Genomic DNA, 20,911 nt, shown 5'->3' with positions numbered 1-20,911 from the left:
CTACGATTCAGATATAGCAATATAGGGAAATCTTCAATAAAAGGGACGTAGTTGGTGTCAATAGAAATACCTACTACTTTACTTTTAGTTTCTTACTAAACCAGATTTAAATTCAGCATGATGTGTGCCAGTTAAAAAAGGCATAATATTGTATAAAGGTGTTTATAAACATAAGAATGCGGTTAATTCAATTCTCATGTATGGTTATAGTTTTCAGAACATTACTGGTCGAGGACCAGTTACCGTCATTTTTTGTCAGTATATTTCATTTATCTTCTTAACGTGAGAACATTTAAATCTATCCTTTGACAAGGAAAGTGGTTACCAAAAATACTTTAATATTTCAATTGGTCAGTATTTAAAATTAACTAAATTTCTCAGAAATTAACTTTTAACGGCGTCCGATTTCGTACGAGATTTGAAAATGCCGAGGACCAGTTACCGTCAGCACCGAAATTGTTACAATTCTCTCTTAATGGTTGTCAGATGAGTTTAAACACGGTCTCAAACTATTCTAACAAATTGTATAGTATTGATTTTTTACATTTAATGTTATGAATCAATTTGGAGATGAGCAAATATTTGTTTATCGCTGAAGCGTCGTCTTCGTTACGCAGGAGTTGTCTCTCTTTGCTTACCTCGTCAAAGTGCCTCATTTTAATTTAGCGCCCTTTTCGATGAATTGTAAACCCCGGCGTTGAACAACATGGAAAGCATGGCTGGAAGTGGAATGAAGTTGACTGACCAATTATGAGGAGAACAAATTTGAAGACAGACAAATAATCAGTCAAGATTTTACTCAAAAAGACCGCACGTTTGGTGTTGATAGTCGAGATCGACTTGAAATCGGAACTTTCACTTTCAGACAGAGCCTCCAGTTTACATGCAGGTAATTTCACTGAAACGTAGGTCAACATTTAATTGATAGGTGACAATCAGACATTTTTCCATTTGTTATCTGTGTAGGATCCAAAACTTTTCCAAAAAGGGGAATGGGTCTGACTGACCTAAGCGAAGGGGGAGGCACTCTTTTTTTAATAGTCGTGCTTCAATGATTCCCTACTTAATCAACCAATTTTTTCCCACAAAGAAAAGAGTGGTGATCTGCCTATGGTTATGACAACCTGAAGAATGAGCGGTTGACATTTTGATTCTAGTTGTTTTAAGGGGATGACGGCAATTTCAATATTTTTACGTCAAACCCTCCCCCCCTTTTTTTCAATGTGTCCTTTAAAAAGAGAAACAAGGGTTGATAGTATAAACACAGCAGACAAAACCAAGAAAGATGAGTGAAGAAGTTATGGAATTTTATTGACTTGTCTTAATATTACTGATAGTTTTCCCAACCTATTCCAGCAGCATGTCCTTTCACATTGTATATATTTGATATCATAGGAAGTGCCCCCACCCTTTGTGAACCAATTTGAGGGGTCTTCATTTGCATCACATGGTTAGGTTAACTTTTTAACATATGACATGTGCTGATGTGTGTTGTGTTAGTACTTACAAATTATGCCACCTGCTAGCCCCTGAGTCTGAGTGTACCTAACTGTTTATGAGGCATGCTATAAATGTCCCAAATCTACCTTCAATAATGTAGCTGCATATCTGTACTAAAAATACTGTGTTAAATGTTATCACAATTACAGACAATTTTGAAATGAATGCAAGGGCTGTATAGCCAGCCATGGTACAAAATGTAGTTAACTTCCATCATCAATGCTCCAGACTAAAAAATATTGATTCAATTTCAGATTATTTAAAATTTTCAAAATTGTATACATGTATTCATATAACACAGAAAGGTTTTAAAGTTTTCTAGACTAGAAAATACAAATTTATACTCATTATACCACCGCTTTAAAAAAAAAAGGGGGGGGGGGTTATACTGTTCTACCTCTGTCTGTCCTTCCGTCAGTCAGTCCATCCGTCCCATGAATATTTTTTTCAGGAACTACGATACAAGGATTTCTGAAATTTGGTTTCAGGATTTATCTTAGTCAGCTAAACCGTGTGATGGGATTTCAGATTTATCACTTGACAACTTCCTGTTTATCGAACACTTGTATGATTTTACACATGATAGCCAAGTTGAAAATTTTCGTCAAATTTTTCTCACAAACTACAATACAAGGATTTCTAAAATTTGGTTTCAGGATTTATATAAGTCAGCTTAACCGTGTGATGTGTTTTCAGATTCATCACTCGACAACTTACTGTTTACCGAACACTTGCATATTTTTACACTTTTTATATTATCCACTTGCTGCTGGGGTATCATCAGTGAGCAGTAGCTCGCAGTTTCACTTGTTTGTACTTTAAATTGGTTAAAAGAAACTTATTACACCAAAAAAATTGTCACCTTAATGTACCCCTCATGCATGTCTTACATTTAAAGGGATATTTAAAAACATTGTCATGGAAGGTCATCTAACAGGTTGTTCTCAACCTGATTATGGTGCAATGTACATGTATTGCCTCCCTCTTGTTAAACATATTGGCTTTTATAATGATAAGCTCAATAGTTGGTCATACAATGTACATATGCTGCAGTTTATAGTAAGATGTACTTGTACTACTAGAAATTCTTTACCTTGTGATTTATTGACCTTTGTACATGTATGCATGTAATACTGTAATCAAATTTGCATGTTCCTGTACTAGAGTCTTTGGCATTGCTCTTGTGATTTATTGACATACAAATTACATGTACATGTGTATGTTATTTGGTTTTTATGTTTAATACCTTAATACATGTACATCTATTCTATACTATTTATGTTATTGTAGCTGTGTAGTTCATCTGTGTCTGCAATATTATACATGTACATGTAATTTTGTCAGATGTGTATGTCTTTCTGAAGGGATGCAACTAACCACAGCTGAAAGTTTTATATGAATATGGTATGATTTTAATTTGATATGTCTGTCTAGCAGGGTTCTTGGTCTTTAATGCACAATGTTTTTGTTAGATATAGGTAGCTATCAGTTATCTGCGAGTACTCTCAGATCTGTACCTAGTGTCTTTTTTTTGTCAGATAAAATGTACAAGTACCCGGCCATGACCAAAAAGGTCCACCTGTATTTTTGTGCATCTGATGAGTTGAGCCTTTTTCAACTGATTTTTATAGTTGTTTCTAATGCTGTACTGTTGAACCACTGTCCCAGCTTAGGGGGAGGGTTGGGATCCTGCTATCATGTTTACCCTTGCCATATTATGGATGTGTGTGTCTGTCCCAAGTCAAAAGCCTGTAATTCAGTGGTTGTCTTTTTTTTTTATGTATTACATATTTGTTTTTCATTCGTTTTTTGTACCCAAGTTAGGCTGTTGGTGACATTCAGGGTCTTCTATAGAAGACTATGTTGTATGGGATTTGCTCATTGCTGAAGGCTGTACATTGACCAATAGTGTCATTTTCATCTCTTGTGGAAATTTGTCTTAATATTGGCAATCATACCACAGCTTTCTTTTTTTTATTCATCTGAATGTTTTTTTAGGGTCCCTAAAAGGATGAAGAATCTTCTTAATTTGAACATGTGCAAATGTTAATATGTAGATAGACAACTACCATAAAACAAGAAACCAACAGATGAGTTTATAACGAAGACTACAGGTACAATATAATATTACATATTATTAAGGCATAAATCTTAATATACCTTATATTGACTGTGTTTGAAAAATACACTGTTTGAGTAATTTTTCTGCTCATTTTGGAGGTCGTGATTTGCAAATAAACAAATGTTTAAATTTGTATTTGTTTGATTTTGGCATAATAAAACAAAGTCAATGTTCAATTTCTGCTACTGTAAACACAATTTGTTTAATCTGAGTTTGCTAGTAGACTGAAGGTTAAATACACATGTCTGCTATATCATGTACAATTATTCATTAAGCTGCTACCCAACATCTGACTAAAATTAACTTGGCTCGTTCAATTTTCACAAAATTTTACCAAATATTTACTTTGACCCTTTGAAAGGAATACAAAAATTTCAAAAAACTTGAACCAATTGATTTCTGGGAAGAAATGTTAAATATATTTCAGTTTGACAAATACTAGTTCGATCATTGAAAAGCTTAAAATTTCCTGAACAGTATAACATGATTAAAATGATTAACTGATTTTACAGAGTTATCTCCAGTATTTAAGGTACTACCTTAAATGAACAAAATATTATGTATATGTCATTCAGAAATTTTTCGATGTGAATACTATATAGCCTGACAACTGTCCATATCTTTTCAGATGATTAAAATGTTTATAAAAAGCTTTTATTAAAGTTTAAGATTATGGAAACTCTCAATTTGATTATGATTCATAACATCTTTAAAAATCATTTGCTGATCTTTTACTTAAATATTGGTATATATAGTGTAAGATAATGTTGTATACGTTATGCATGCATATCAAAACTTGTTATTTGTCATTAAATTTGCTTTCGGATCTTTCAAAAACCACATTTACTTCAATTTTTTTTTTGGATTAGAATACAAATGAATTACCAATAAGTTGAATAACAGAATAATTTTGCAAATTATTATCTTATTAAATGATTTTGTGAACCCAGATTATTGGTCAAAACTTTTTGTCTCTACCACTTCCTAATTATTTCTTTCAGAAACAATATGAAGACGTGCAAAAAAGGAATCTAAATCTTAAACCTTATATATGCCTTAATACCCAGAAAAAACTTTTAAACTTTTTGCAGCTTACAACATACAGGTAATTATAATAAGTCTTTTACAGATGATAATTGTATTAAAATTAAAATCAATTTTGCAGCAATAAGTTTGTTATGAACAGTATTAGATTTATATCAATATAATGCAATTTCGATCCCAAAAAAATTTAAAATAAATTTCAGTTCTTCAAATTATACAGTCTGGAGAGATTTTAATTATATATTCCTTTTAAATCAAAAATAAAAGAAAACAAGAATGTGTCCCAAGTAAACAGATGCCCCACTCGCACTATCATTTTCTATGTTCAATGGACCATGAAATTGGGATCAAAACTCTAATTTGGCATTACAATTAAATTGATCATATCATAAGTAACATATATACTAAGTTTCGGGTTGATTTGACTTCAACTTCATCAAAAACTACCTCGATCAAAAACTTAAACCTGAAGCAGAACAGACGAACGAACGGACGGACGGACGAACAGACGCACAGACACACAGACCAAAACATAATGCCCCTCTACTATCATAGGTGGGGCATACAAAGTTCTGTATTTAAATAATATCATCTCCGTCGTGTTTTTGTTAACATATGACGTCATTTTAGATTTTTAATGAAGATAGGGCAACTTTGTTTTATCGTTTCCATTTTTTCTTACCTGTTTGAGGATATTCAAAATATTTTTTTATTTCTTTTTTATTAAACATGTATTCTTTAATATTATTTCCTTTAAAGTAATCTAGTCTAAAACAACCATATTGTGTCCTTAAAGATAATAGTTTTGGGTATGAATAACACCAAGATGATAAACTGTTTGGGCAATAAGTTTACGAAGACCATATGGTCACGTATAGATCGCAACAGCTACGACATTGGGTCTCTGGTGGAGTATTATCTCATTGACAGTCATACAAAATATACAGAAAAAGATTTGTAGTAGTGATCAAAACGAGTGAATATTTACGAGCAGGCAGTTATGAGTCATAAACTGTTTACTTTTATAATGATCACACTTCATTTTCACACAGTTTGAAAATACACATGAATAAAAAAAAATATAACTTATTATTCTTTTTCTGAAATGATGGCATTCGAAATTTTACATAACAATTTTGCGTGAAATATTATTCACTAACATGACTGTCACATAATAAAAACTTGTGTATAGTTTTGCCTCTCTCCTTTTTTTTCAAAGTTTTTCTCTATTTATATAAAACGATAAAAACAACATTTTAATCACTTCAAGAAAAAAAAGCTAAATGCTTTCAATATATATACAAAATTTAGTCCTGGTATCAATGATGAGTTTATTTACAACAACTGGGTCGATGCCACTGCTGGTGGAGATTTATTTCCCCGAGGGTATCACCAGCTCAGTAATCAGCACTTGTTTGTGCTGACATGAATTATCATTGATATGGTAAGATTTATAAATTACCTGTTTACAAAATTTTGAATTTTTGAAATACTAAGGCTTTTCTACCTCAGGCATAGATTACCTAAGCTGTATTTGACAAAACTTTTACGAATTTTTGTCCTCAATGCTCTTCAACTTCTTACTTTATTTGGCCTTTAAAACTTTTTTTGGATTCGAGCGTCACTGATGAGTCTTTTGTAGACGAAACGCGCGTCTGACGTATATACCAAATTTAGTCCTGGTATCTATGATGAGTTTATTCATATGCAGATGTTCTAATTTAATTAATGTTCCATAATATACCAAGGCAGGAATATGGTCATAGTTATATTATAGTTCGTTTCTGTGTGTGTTTGTTACATTTTAACGTTGTGTTACTTTTGTGTCGTTTGTTTCCTCTTATATTTGAGTGTGAATTCAAAGTATTATAAGACGTGTCACGGTACTTTTCTATATCAAATGTATGTACTTAGTTTTGGTGCTATATTGGTTATTCTTATCGGATTTTGTGTAATGCTCAGTTCGTTTCTGTGTGTGTTACATTTGAATGTTGTGTCGTCATTTTCTTTTATTTAATGCGTTTCCCTCGGTTTTTGTTTGTGACCCGATTTTTTCTTTTTTTTTCTATCGATTTATGAGGTTTGAACATCGGTATACTACTGTTGTCTCTATTCAATGACATACATTTTAAAACAGTTGGTTTCAAGACCATAATTTTGATTCACCCCAAAAAAGTTTTAAAAAAATTTTGCATATGGACTTGTATTGTTTTCCATCTTAACTGTTTATTAATCGAAACATCATGAACACAGTCTATATTTCTCTGCGTATCTTTCCATCCTTGGAATATCACAAACGTAACGATCAATGTCACAAGTGTTCAATTTTCTTACGTCGTAATTCTATTTACGCGATGCATTGCATTTTCAAAGTCCGATTTCTCTGTGTTTCCTATCACATTTTTTTTTTTGCTAGAATAAAATAGCGATACAGGAATTTTCAACTTTATTTACATGTTTTTTTGGTAATAAAATTATTGTGTTTTTTATTTCAAACGAAAAAAAATAGTCAGCTGAAAATCTGAATACGTTAACTTGGTTTTCGAAGGAGACAACTAAATTATTGATAATGGAGAACATTGAAATTATAAAAAGGTTTACAGAATCTTTGTAAATGGAGGCAAAAGTAGTATACCGCTGATCAAAACTCATAAATCCATGGACAAAAAACAAAATCGGGGTAACAAACTAAAACCGAGGGAAACGCATTAAATATCAGAGGAGAACAACGACACAACACTAAAAATGTAACACACACAGAAACGGACTGAGCATCAGACAAAATCCCACGAGAATAACAAATAAAACATCAAAACCAAATACATGAATTTGGGATAGACAAGTACCGTGACACGTCTTATCGCAATGTAAATTTACACTAAAATAAAAGAGAAAACAAACGACGCAACGTTAAAATGTAACACACTCACAGAAACGAACTATGATAGAACAATGGCCATATTCCTGACTTGGTACAGGACATTTTTAAAGGAAAAAATGGTGGGTTGAAACTGGTTTTGTGGCATGCCAAACCTCGCACTTTCATGGCCATGTGAAATATAACATCAAAATTACAACACAACACCACAGGATTACAATCGAAATAAATTGGAGAACACAATTGACAAAGAATCACACGAACAACAGCCAACAAAAGGAAACAAGTTCAAAATTTCAATACGCCAGAAGTGCATTTTGTCCACACAAGACCCACCAGTGACGCCCAGATACAAAAGTTTGTAAGCCGAAACAAGTACAAAGTTGAACAGCATCGAGGACCAAAAGATCAAAAAAGTTGTGCCAAAACGGCAAGGATTTTCTGTTAGTTACCAGAACATCCCTATTATTTAGAATAATTTATACTTTTGCAAACAGTAAATTTAATAAAATGACTATACAAAAGATGTACTTGATAAAACTGAAGTACTAACTAATTACAGGAAACAACTGAAATACATTGCATAACCAAACATTTGCAACATAAAAAGTAGGCACATCCGAATAAGTTTAAACCTCAACGCTAAGTGACGTCATATTTGAAAGACAAACAGACTATGTCAATGCACTAATAAAATTGAGAATGGAAATGGGGAATGTGTCAAAGAGACAACAACCCGACCAAAGAAAAAAGCAACAGCAGAAGGTCACCAAAAGGTCTTCAATGTAGCAAGAAATTCCCGCACCCGGATGCGTCCTTCATATAATGTATGTTAAGTTCAATAAAAAAAAAACAGACCACAGCTTTAACCTCTGTTAAGGAAGCTGGCTTGTCATGTTTTGGATTTTTTGTCAGATTTTCGGAATCCTCTGGTTTTAACCATGTGAATGCCTTGAAAAAATTTGACCCGTGACCCCCATTTTTCTTTTTGAAATTCTTTAACATGTATAATGATAAGCCATCTGTAAAAGTCTTATAAAATTTTAATTACTTTTTAACAGTTTTTGAGAACTTAACTTGTCAATGATAAAGCTATGAAAAGTCAAGAGAGAATATTTTCCCGCCAAAATTTCAATGGCTCATATCTCGAAAACAAACACGGTGACCTATATCTTTTTTTTTTGCTTTTTGGATTCCTTTATTAATTCCTTATCAATATAAACTAGTGTTTTGAAAAGTTAATTACTTTGAAACTGAGAAGCGAACTCCCTTAAAGTTAACATCAAGCAGGCACATTGTATTTATAAATGTAATCTTCATACATATCAATCAAATCTAGAACATACTGTTTTATCATATTGAGATACAGGAACAAGAACAAGACAGCTGAACCTTTTACCCTGTGAAGAAAAAACGCTGACTATGTATTAGATCATTGTAAGAAGTTTTGTAAACAAGAGTGCTGCTTGAACCATGTTAGCGTATGCCTAAGTTATAAAGACTGTTAAATGTAAAATTGCTATTTATATCTGTGATTTTCAATTAATATCAATTTAAACTATTAGATCAATTGTGCTAGAGATTTCACTATCAGCGTTAGTCATGTAATTTAATTATCATCCAAATCTACCTTGAATCTTAAAAGTGTTAGTTACTTATTTACTTTACATATCAGTGTATTCATAAAATTCAAACTCCTTAGTTATATATCTATTTACTATCATATTAAAATTTACTAGAAACATTACTGGTAGCGTGAGTATTGTAACATATCTTTTACTGTTTGTTCAACTTCTCGAAAAAAGAAGTACACTAGAGAAGTAACTCGTTGTGTATATCTTGAAATTAAATATTATACAAATACATAAGAGCTTTAAACGCTGAATCTATTCAAAACGTGTGTGCAATAAATGTTCTGAATAACTTTCGACTCTTTAAATGATAAATCTTAATTTCCGTATAACAATTAAGTAATACGATTATTTTTCGTATTCAACATATCATAGTTTTAACAAATTAAGATGTAATGTACTACTGTAGTCTATGATTATATCAAAGTCTTATTAAAAGTTAAAATAAAGTGACGAAATAAACTAAAAAATAGGTAGAGTGGAAATTTCCAAACTATTGTTTGACGAATATAAAACTAGAAATATTTTTTTTAGAAAAATTGGTATAACTTATAACAGAAAATTTAAGAACATTTCTCACCTAGACAGCAGTACAGACCCTTTACATACTACCCGGCATCAATTGTGCAATAGTGAATGTAATTGTGCACTGGAATTTGCACGTTTGTCAAAAGCGCAATTGTGCAGTTGTGCATTGCATTCTCAAATCATTCAAATAAATTGATTATTTTCTTTTTTTCATACGACAAAAAACAAAGATTTGAGAAATATCCACATTTATATATTTAAACTTTTTCCGTAAAAAAATATTTCTTAATATTTTTCTGCTGAAGTAATTGTACAAAATTCTGTAAACCACCTATCAAACCGCAAGCCGTGAATCTGTAGTAATAACGGGTTGCGAGAAATATAACAGACGCAAAGATCGACAATTCTAAGCGTATTACATAATCGTAAGTAAGGTGTATTAAATTATAGAAATCCATTTTACTTCAGGAATACAAAACAGGTTTCTTTAAAAATTTGGATACCAGGCTCCAGAATTGGCAGAATATCGGGTCTTACGTTAGGTCGATCTTGCAAAAGTTACACTGAAGGAAAACGATTCCTTTCCTACCAAAAAAGTTCCAAAGTTTACAAAACACATCAAAACTTTAATTAAGATATATATTAAAGAAAGATATAGCATAAAAATGCAAAAGAGTTATTTTGATAAAACTCGATCTACAAATAGGAAATTTGCAAAAAAACGGATATATTTCTTGCATGCAATAATTCATGAAAATTCTACTTTGTTGACTTATAAACAATTAATGTAAACGAGTAAACTAAATACCACCTTGAAATTATTATCATCTATTTCATAAACATTTATTATAATAATAAGTTGCTATATCAACATACATTACATAAAACAATAAAACAGCTGCATTTCAAATAAATAGTGGCGAAATCAGAATTATATCACGCACTCTGGGAAGTTATATTTTATTCAAGAATACATGCCAGTTTGCGATACAGATTGTAACAATTAATTTTGGTTAAGAAAAGACAGCCAAAAACAACTGTGTCAGGCTCTAAAATGAAGATACCATAAATGTGTTTTCTCTATTTCACTTGAACTCTGTGCCAAGAAAATGTATTATATGTGAAAATCACAAGATTTCGAGTCAGAACCATCGACACTAGTAGCAGTATTAGTGATTATCTCAATTATAATAATATTGACAATCTCAACTCATTGTGTGACAATTTAAATTTTGAATCACAGGATGGCATAGATAAAACTGTTTCCGACTGCAGTGAATTTTTAAATGGAACCATGTCTCCATACTTTAAAGTTAGGCCAAAAGTTATTACGTCTAGGAAGAAACAGGACAGAACTATGCCTGTTAGTGAAGACAAACCATGGTTTAATGATGAATGTAAATGTCGGTATAATCTTTATAGAAAATTTCTAAATGTGTTTAACCATAGCAAGTGTAGTACACATAATCTGAACTTAGTAACAGCAAAACGAAATTATAAATTACTTGAAGCAAAACTGAAACGGAATTATAAAAAGCAACAAGGAAATATGTTAGAAAGCTTAAAGAGACACAATCCTAAATTATTTTATAGAAAATTTTCATCTAAGCGTAGATTTAAACCTAAAGCTACGGGGAAAGAATTTTTTCATCATTTTAAACGAATAGCGTCCGAAATTAATTCAGAGAAAAATTCAAGAAATGGAAATTCAAATAATGATGAAACCCCGGTGTATGAGGAATTAGATTGTGTTATTACCAATAAAGAAATAATATGTGCTATATCTAGTTTAAAGAGAAGTAAGAGTCATGGTATTGATGGATTGTTAAATGAATATTTCATCGAATTCCAGGATATGTTGTTGCCAATGTTTAGTAAATTATTTAATGGTATATTGGTTTCAGGACTTTTTCCAGAATCATGGTCTATTGCAGTTATGGTACCAGTCTTCAAACGCGGTGACCCAAGTGACCCGAATAACTTTCGAGGCATAAGCCTAGTCAGTTGCTTAGCTAAACTTTTTACACACATTATAAACAATAGACTAATTAAATGGGTAAACACGTATGATACAATAACTGATGCTCAATTTGGATTTAGAAACGGACTTTCCACTGTTGATGCAATTTTTGCTCTGCAAAGTATTATATCAAAAACATTGTCGGAAAAGAAGAAACTGTATTGCTGTTTTGTTGACTATACAAAAGCTTTTGACACTATTGATCGAATGAATTTATGGTTTAAATTGTCTAAAATTGGTATACAAGGAAAATTACTGTCTGTGATTAAGTCAATGTATTTAAATGTCAAATCATGTGTTACAATAAATGGGTTTTATACAGATTTTTTCAAAAATAATGTTGGTTTAATGCAAGGGGAGGTATTATCGCCCATTTTGTTTGCTTTGTATGTTGATTGTGAGATGGAGTTTATAAACAATAACTGTAACGCTGTAGAATTAAAAGAATAAAGTTTATTTTTATTAATGTATGCAGATGACATGGTAATTTTTTCGGAAACAAAAGAGGGTTTGCAGGAGATGTTAAATGCATTGTATATTTATACCAAGAAATGGAAATTAACTGTTGATATTGACAAAACCAAAATTGTAATTTTTAGAAATAGTGGCGTACTAAAGGATGAAGATAAATGGTTTTATGATAATGTACAATTAGATATTGTAAACAAATTTACTTATTTAGGCATTGTTCTTAATTTTAATTGAAAATTTGCTGTTGCACAAAAAAAGTTGCAGAACAAGGTAGAAAAGCTATGTTTTGTTTATTTAGTAATATAAGACAATTTTCATTTAATTATGCAACGTTATTGTCATTATTTGATACATATGTAAGTAGTATTCTATGTTATGGTTCTGAAATATGGGGTTTTCATAAAGCGCAAGACGTAAAAAAGATACATATTGATTTTTGTAAAAGAAATTTGAGTGTTAAAACAAGTACACCGAATGTCATGGTCTATTGTGAACTTGGAAGATTTCCCATGGTAGTAAGTAGGAAATTACGTATATTTAAATATTGGATTAAAGTATTGAATAATAACAATTGTATATTACATGGTTGTTATAATTATTTATATGATATGTGTTTAAAGAATCCAAATGACAAAAATAACTGGGTTTGTAATATACGAAAGGAATGGTTCCATCTTGGTTTAAATGATTTGTGGTATTCACAAAATTCTTTATGTAAAGATCATATTATTATTATTAAACAGAGGCTTTGTAATATTGTCAAACAAGAGTTTGATGCTACTCTAGAAAGTTCATCAAAATGTTTTTGTATAGATATATGATATCCAATTTTTCTTTGTTGTCATATTTGTGTAAACCCATACCCGAAATTTATAAAAAGTGTATTGTTAAATTTAGATTGTCATCACATAATCTAGCTATAGAGAAGGGAAGGTATTCCAATGTTAATAGAAACCTTAGGAACCTGTACATTGTGTATTGATGATATTGAGGATGAAATGCATTTTATTTTATCATGTCCATTATATTCTAATTTGCGTAAATGTTCGAATAAACCATATTATTGGCGTAAGCCATCTGTTTATAAACTTTTACCATTATTAAGCACTACTAATGTAAAAGACCTGTGTAACTTGGGAAAATATATATTTAGAGCACTGAAGCTCAGAAATGACTGTCTTCAGAAAAATGATTTGTAATTCATTTGTTACAAATATTTGCTATTTGGAATTATATTTATATGTTTTTATTTTTTGTGTATTTAAAACTTCTGAGTGTCTGTTTTGTCTTGATCGTATATTTTTGTAATATATATTTAGGATATATTGATTATACATGTACCTATATGTTGTAAAACATTTGGTTAATAAAGAATTGAATTGAATTTAAATTAAGATTTTCCAAAAAGGTCTTCATTTATAAAATAAAAGACGAACTTACATTATAGGTAAAGGCTTCTCATTTTGTTCTAAATTTTTTCATATCTATCAGTTTAAAGCATTTAAAAGTCAATTCTGAAAAATTCCAAGACAAATCAGTCTTTGGAAATAGATTTATGTGGTTATCGTACTGGCATTTATCAGATATCTGCAGATTAAACGACATGTACTGGGAAGTACATATAAGAAATGTCCAACTTGTGCAAACCAAACAAAGAGAAGACAGAAATACTGTTTATCCAGTGGTAGAGCTCGTTACAAAACAAACCAGGAAGTATATGAATCGATGGCTGACAGCACATTTTTCTGTGAATCTTGATACCAAAGATCATACCGTGATATTTAGGCAGTTAAAGCTTGGATGCTTCAAAGGCAACATTGTTACAATTTTTAAACGCACAAGTGGTTCAGCGTAGTTAACCGTTTCGAATCAATTATTGATTTTATTCCTAGAATAAGAATATCCACAGGAATTTCCCAGACTATTTACTAGTTTGTTGGAAACATATCATGTTTAGGTATTTGATAGTGATAAATAGCTAAGTAAGAAAATTGCAATACATATACATGGTAAAAGCGGAGACAATGATACAGGAAAAGGTACCCAAAAAAAAGACATCTGAACTTGTTACACATTACAGATATAAATCTCTTGACAAACTAGGAAGGATGGTGATGACTTGTTGACTGTGAGATTGGCTTCTATAACTAACATAAACCATTAATTTATTAATTTCACAGCGACAGTGGAAAAAACCCGTCTTCTTTTCTGTAAAGAACTATCCGTAGTTTGACACTGTACCACAAACAAATACAAATGAAACCGGTAACATAACATATTCTCATGGAAATTATTAGGACTACGCGTAAAAATGACAGATTTAATGTCCAACTAATGAATAAATTTACCAGGCTTGATTAGTTGGAAAACATGAAGTAAGTTAAACTTAATTGTGAATTTGATACTAAGTTAATAAAAAAAAAACCACAGAGTAACTGTGTGAGCTGTAATAGAGGCTATTTCAATGGTATGTGTTTGTGCGTTGTGTGCCAAGAAAAAGGGAGTGGTCTCGTTTTTTTTTGCTTTTGTGCAAATATTGTTTTATTTAAAAAAAAAAAAAAAAAACATGAATTAATTAGATATCAAGGCTACAACTAAATAGCAAGAACTCATCTAACTACTCAAATAGTAATAAAATTATAAGTGATCATTAAGTGGTCTTACTTTTAACAGAAATTGGCAAAGTACCGGTTCTACAGAAAAATGACGACGATGCAGCTTCACAGATCCTTTATGAACTATACCCACGTTGAAGCAATGAATTAAATGCAAATAATATGCAGTAGTGTATGAACCTGCAATAACCCTTTTAATGGATTGATTCCTTATCTATTTCAAGCAACAACGAAATATAGACTTTGAGAAGCAAACTGAAATTTGCGTTTTTCGTTTAACCAACCTATCAAATCACAAGCCGTATATCGGAATCAATAACGGGTTGCGATAAATATAAATTGTATCCGATGCGAAGATCGACAAATTTAAGCGGTAAAATCTACAATGAAGAACAATTAATTTTCAAACTCAATTTGACTTCATGAAAAAATGTATTTTAGTACGTTTAGTTATCATGGTCCAAAATTGACAGAAAGTTGGGTTTAAAGTGAGGTCGATCTCGCAAATGTTACAACTGAAGAAATACAGGTACTTTCTGAAAATAACGAAAAATCTAAAAGTTTTCAAAGCACAATATAACCTATTTTATACTCATTTCCTATATACAAGTTACAATTCACAGTTATAAGTTAATATTAGATAAAAGAATATTATAGCAATCGATCGCAGAAGAATGATATAAATAACAAATCACGATTTTTTAAAAATCAGCAATATTTGAAATATCTTTAACTCATGAAAAACTCTGCTTCATTAACTGCTGAACAATAAATGCCGAGCATACTATGGAAGTTGTTTCTATAGTAGTGTCAGGAATTGTAAAGCGATGTCCTATACAAATAGCAGTCAAACCGGCAATATAATATTCTCTAAGGAGAATTTATCAAGATCTTTACTTCCAGACTTCATGTCAAGGCTGTCTATCTAAAACCTAAATTAAACAGATTTTGAATAGAAGTTATAAACTATTGTGGCAAGATAACTAGGATAAAAAAAGTTGGGATGGAAAATAGTATAAATGATATTACTATGTGTTATCTTAATGTATGCAATTTTAAAGGTACAAGATATCGACTCGAAATTACCGAATGAAGAGTGAGTTGTAGTTTTCACGTCACCTTAAGTTGATTTTGTTTTTCTGTGTGAAAATTAATTGAACAAAATAAATATATACAACTGTGCAAGTTTACTTTGTGCTTGAGTGTATCAGCGTATACTTTATTTCTCAAGAGTCTGTTTGCTTTTACTACTTGTATAAGTTATACTTATAATTATACTTATACACAAGAAAGATGCGAGATGACTCCTTGCTAATAGTGTTCGCCTAATCACGAAACAATTTTTTTTAAACCTGATATTCATATATACGTGAGTCCTAGTTGAAGTATATAATAGAACAAGACATGCGTTTGGTTTAGAAAATTTGGCGGTATCTTATGTCTTTTTAAGTACTTTTCCTATTATTTGGACTATTCAAAGCAACAAAGTGTAGAAAACACTTTACTAGAGGCTTATTCCAAGTTAACATTGTTGATTGTGAGATTGGTTTCTAAAAACATCATAACAACCTCTTTATGAAATGTAAGGTACCTTTTGATTATGAATTTGACAAAATTATATTACAAGTGAAATCAAGTTATAAAAATATATCTATAGCAACAATGGTTGTAAAGTTATTTTTTTGTCTGACAAATATTACATCTTTTCTAAGACGAGTACCATTCAAAAAGTTAACCCACTTATGAAGAGAAAAAATAAATTACAAAATCTAACATCATCTTATTAGGTACACAGATGGTTAAATATTCTGTAGAAACATAGCAATCATATCCAGACCAATGTGTATGTCATGATTGAGATTCATAGAGAAAAAAACAAAAGAAATCATTGTTTACAAAGTGACTCAAGGGGAATGACGTGTGTAAGTATGCTGATTGTGAGATTGGCTTCTATAAACATAATGAGAACCTCTGTTTGAATCATTTAGCTTGTTATTTTAATAATGAACATGACCATATGCGTATACTCATATGGTCCGACCATACGCGTATGGTCCGACCGTACGCGTATGGTCGGACCATATGAGTATAATACTCGTTTGGTTATTAACGGGCCGGACCATATGAGTATTTGGACCATATAGGTATATATATTTTTTTCAAATTACATTATAAACGTTTCAATAATACAAAAACTTTATCTAAAAAAAACAGTGATGGTTTAAAACATGACAATTTTTGTAATTTTATAATAAAAAAAAATACGTAAAATTTAATATTGATGCCATAGTTAGTTTTCATCGCTAGTTACATTCCTGCATTTAGGTTTGGGTGACATTCACTTCCACACGGTATCATAGCTTTTTTGCATTTGCAAGAAATTTGTGCACGATCTTTTTCATTTACACATTTTGTTTGCGAGTGAAAAACAAGCCTTTTTTGCAGCTGCGTTCAGTGATACCGAGGTCTTTGGCAATTCTGATGTCTACGGTGTTTTTAAGAAGCCTTAGATCTCAAATATCGTAAAATGACTGCAATACACCATCTTCACAACACAACTTAAATAATTAATAGGATGCTACTTTCCAGTGACTTCTTATGTAACAGTTCATTAAGAAATTTTTGGAATTTAATTTTTATGTCGACATATTGCCATTACTCGTAACAACAAATCGGTAATGACCATCGGTATAAAATGTGTTTACTTTAAATTTGACAATTAAGTAAAATTAAGTAACTATGTGAAACTTTTTATTATTATTTAGCTTTATCTTTTTATTATAATATAATGATAAAATTACCTTTATGATAGCGTATTTTGAATGAACGGTCATACCATATGAAGAGTTTAGAAGTATGAAAAGTAAACTGTAACAGAGTGTTAAATACCCCGACCATATGAGTATATACCCATATGGTCATGACCATACGCGTATGGTCCAAATACTCATATGGTCCGGAACATAAACATATCAATCAAATTAAGATCAACCTGTCAGTCCCGATTGAAATACAGGTGATAACAAAGAAGATAGATGAAATATTTTAAAAACTGTCACTCTCCTCCAAAAGGGGATAGATGAGAGTAAGTGTGTTGATTGTAAGATTGGCTTCTATAAACATCATAACAACCTCTTTTTGATTGTATAAAGTAAAATCACAAAAATACTGAACTAAGAAGAAAATCAATTCGGAAAGTTCATAATCAAAGGGGATAGATGAGTGTTAATGTGTTGATTGTAAGATTGGCTTCTATAAACATAATAACAACCTCTTCTGGATTGTAAGGCTATTCATTTTGATTTTGAATATGAGAAAATTCTTTGATTCCGGTTAAATTCTGTACATACATGTTTCTTTATAAAATCAACTAAAAAATCAATACATATAAAATTGGATAAAAAATAAATATTTACAAACAACAACTTTAACATCTTGTCATAAGTAACACATAATAAACTACATATTGTGCTGTGGAGACATATCAATCATTGTAAGACCAACCAGGAAACAAAGAACATCACACTACTCATATGGACACAAGTCCTCGTTTTAAGAAATCCAGTGTTGATTTTGAGGAGTAATGAAGTTGAAGTTGACAGATACAGATGAACATTTACATAGTGACTCCCCTTCGAAAGGGGATTGATGATTGTAATTTTGGAACTTTTCAGAAAAAGAAAAAAAAAAGAAAATATAAATAATGTAATTTTGGGAAAACAAAGTCCAATACGTATTTACAATCATCAACATTAAAGGCTTCAATTCTAACAAAATTTACCTAAATTTAGTAGAAGGCTATAATAAATTGTTTCAATTACTATAAAAGAAATTATGAGAATTGCAACCGAATATAATCAATATCGTTTCATTTGTTTCAATTACAGTTAATGCAATTATTGATATATTTCTTTTACTATGAAAAAGAGACAAACACTAAAAATGCACAGAATCTCAAAGTATGCAAAACTTCCATTTTTTTCAGTTTTTGGAGATATTTTTATCAATAAACGTAGACAAGTACCAGTTTTAGATTTATTTTACGATTGCCTATAGTTAGAGGTTTAGTTATTACATTTTCATTTCTTTAGTGCGGTTGTATATTTTCTGCAATACAATTTTAAAAAGTTCAATTTCTGTAAAAAATGACAACTTTTCATGAAATTCTGAACACTCACTGTCAGCCCCTTACAATAGTGTTAATGTTCCAGACCATATTAGTATTTGGACCATACGCGTATGGTCGGGGTAATTAACAGGTTTACTATTATAGTGCTTAACTTTTCGTATAACCCTTCTAGTTGTCACGTCGTTGAAAGACACCACCAAAGCTCAATTAAAAATGAATAATAACAAGATGAACAGACTAGAATAAGAAGTTTCACACTGTAAATCTCATCGCTAGTCAAAACCATAGTAAATACATTGTTTTTTTCATTACCGATATGTTATTACGATTGAATGGCAAAATGTCGCCCTGAAACTTCCGAAAATATCTTAATGAACTGTTGTTATACAAGAAGTCAACCGTTTTACTATAAACTGACATTAAAGCCGACAGGATAAAGAGTATATTAATTTGCTTATTTTTGAAACTTAATATAATTAGCATTAGCATTGTAATATTCAGAATTTTTATACTTATACTTGTTTTTGTTTAAAAAAAAAATGAATGACGTCACCGGCAAAGACACTAGTTTGTTTTTTTTTAAGTTGTCTGGTGATATGATGTACTGCAGTCATAAAACGATATTGGAGATCTAGGGCTTTTTAAAATCACCGTAGACACATCGGAATGACCGAGGGCCCAAGAAAAGCTATGGTACCGTGTGGAAGTAAATGTCACCCTACAACGCATACAAGCAAGAATACAATTAGCGATGAAAACTAACTTTGGCATCAATACTTAATACTATTTGAATTGTAAATAATACAATTGCATGTAGCAATCATGTTTTTTTTTATAAAGTTTTCTAATGCATATTATTGAAAAAATACATAGATGGTCCAAACACTCATATGGTTCATCCCATTCATAACCAAACGAGTATATACTCATATGGTCCGACCATACGCGTACGGTCGGACAATATGATTATATGCATATGATCATGAACATACGCGTATGGTCCAAATACTCATATGATCCTGAACATTAACATTTAGGAAAATAACCAGATGTTTCATTTTACCGGTTCAATCAATGCCATTTCCATGGCAACAATGATATTGTAATTTATATAAAATAAAATTAACCTTTAAAATTTTCAAGCACAGAGAATAATGTTTTTATGATTATGATCAACTCAAGTTTTCTGGAAAACCCTTACTGTCAGCCCCTCACAATAGTATTTACATTTACGGACGTGTTATACACAGTTTTGTGTGAAATAAATTGGGTTATTCCTAGATAAAAGCAGTTACAGAGGAAAGTCCTTTTTAATTCAAATATTTGTTTAAAACGTATTTTATTTTATATAAAAGTGAGTAGTAATAAGCTTACTGTGAATAAAAGCATGTGGAATATTCAGGATGATTTGGAAAACAAGAATACATATCCTTGGTTTAGGAGAGACAACTCATAGATCTTCTAGGACTGTTTGGTGAATAGAGGGGTTAAAGAAAATCTAGAAAATCTAGTTTATGGCATCTGCGGCTCTTTCCGGTGCAAATATAACCCAAAGTTATTTTTCCAATTTTCTGAAAAGATTTTTTTATTAAAAAAACGTCTTTGTTTTTTCAAAGTATACAATTGAAAAGGGACTGTACCTTTGCAATAGAAATTTCTTGGTTTGCATTCCATATAAAGAATGCGTAATATTGCTATCACCTTGAAATAGTAATACATATACGTCCTTTACATTTGACATTGATAAAACAAATATCGCACAAAAAGTTATATGTCTAATGTCACGTCATTATACCCTGTAGGTTAAGTATCGAATTCATATAAACATTTAATTTTAGATTTTACATAGTTCACATGGTTTTTTAACATGTTTAATAAATTAGATGACAACCGAAAATTAGTATTATTATTTGTAAATATGATAATTGTGTGTGCCAAAACCTGTTAACTTTAATAAGACGTAAAGATTATGT

General features: G+C 30.8%; 1 long non-coding RNA gene across 1 annotated transcript; it reads left to right on the top strand.

Moving 5' to 3' along the window:
- Positions 1–228: 228 nt before the first annotated feature.
- Positions 229–4,728, top strand: LOC134688268 (uncharacterized). The gene is made up of 3 exons (XR_010101799.1): positions 229–889; positions 3,499–3,614; positions 4,624–4,728. It is a non-coding gene; the product is annotated as an uncharacterized LOC134688268 (long non-coding RNA).
- The last annotated feature ends 16,183 nt before the right edge of the window (positions 4,729–20,911 follow it).

Source organism: Mytilus trossulus, chromosome 10 (assembly GCF_036588685.1).
Source record: "Mytilus trossulus isolate FHL-02 chromosome 10, PNRI_Mtr1.1.1.hap1, whole genome shotgun sequence".
Lineage (NCBI taxonomy): Eukaryota > Metazoa > Mollusca > Bivalvia > Mytilida > Mytilidae > Mytilus > Mytilus trossulus.
This window is presented reverse-complemented; position numbering and strand designations above follow the sequence as displayed.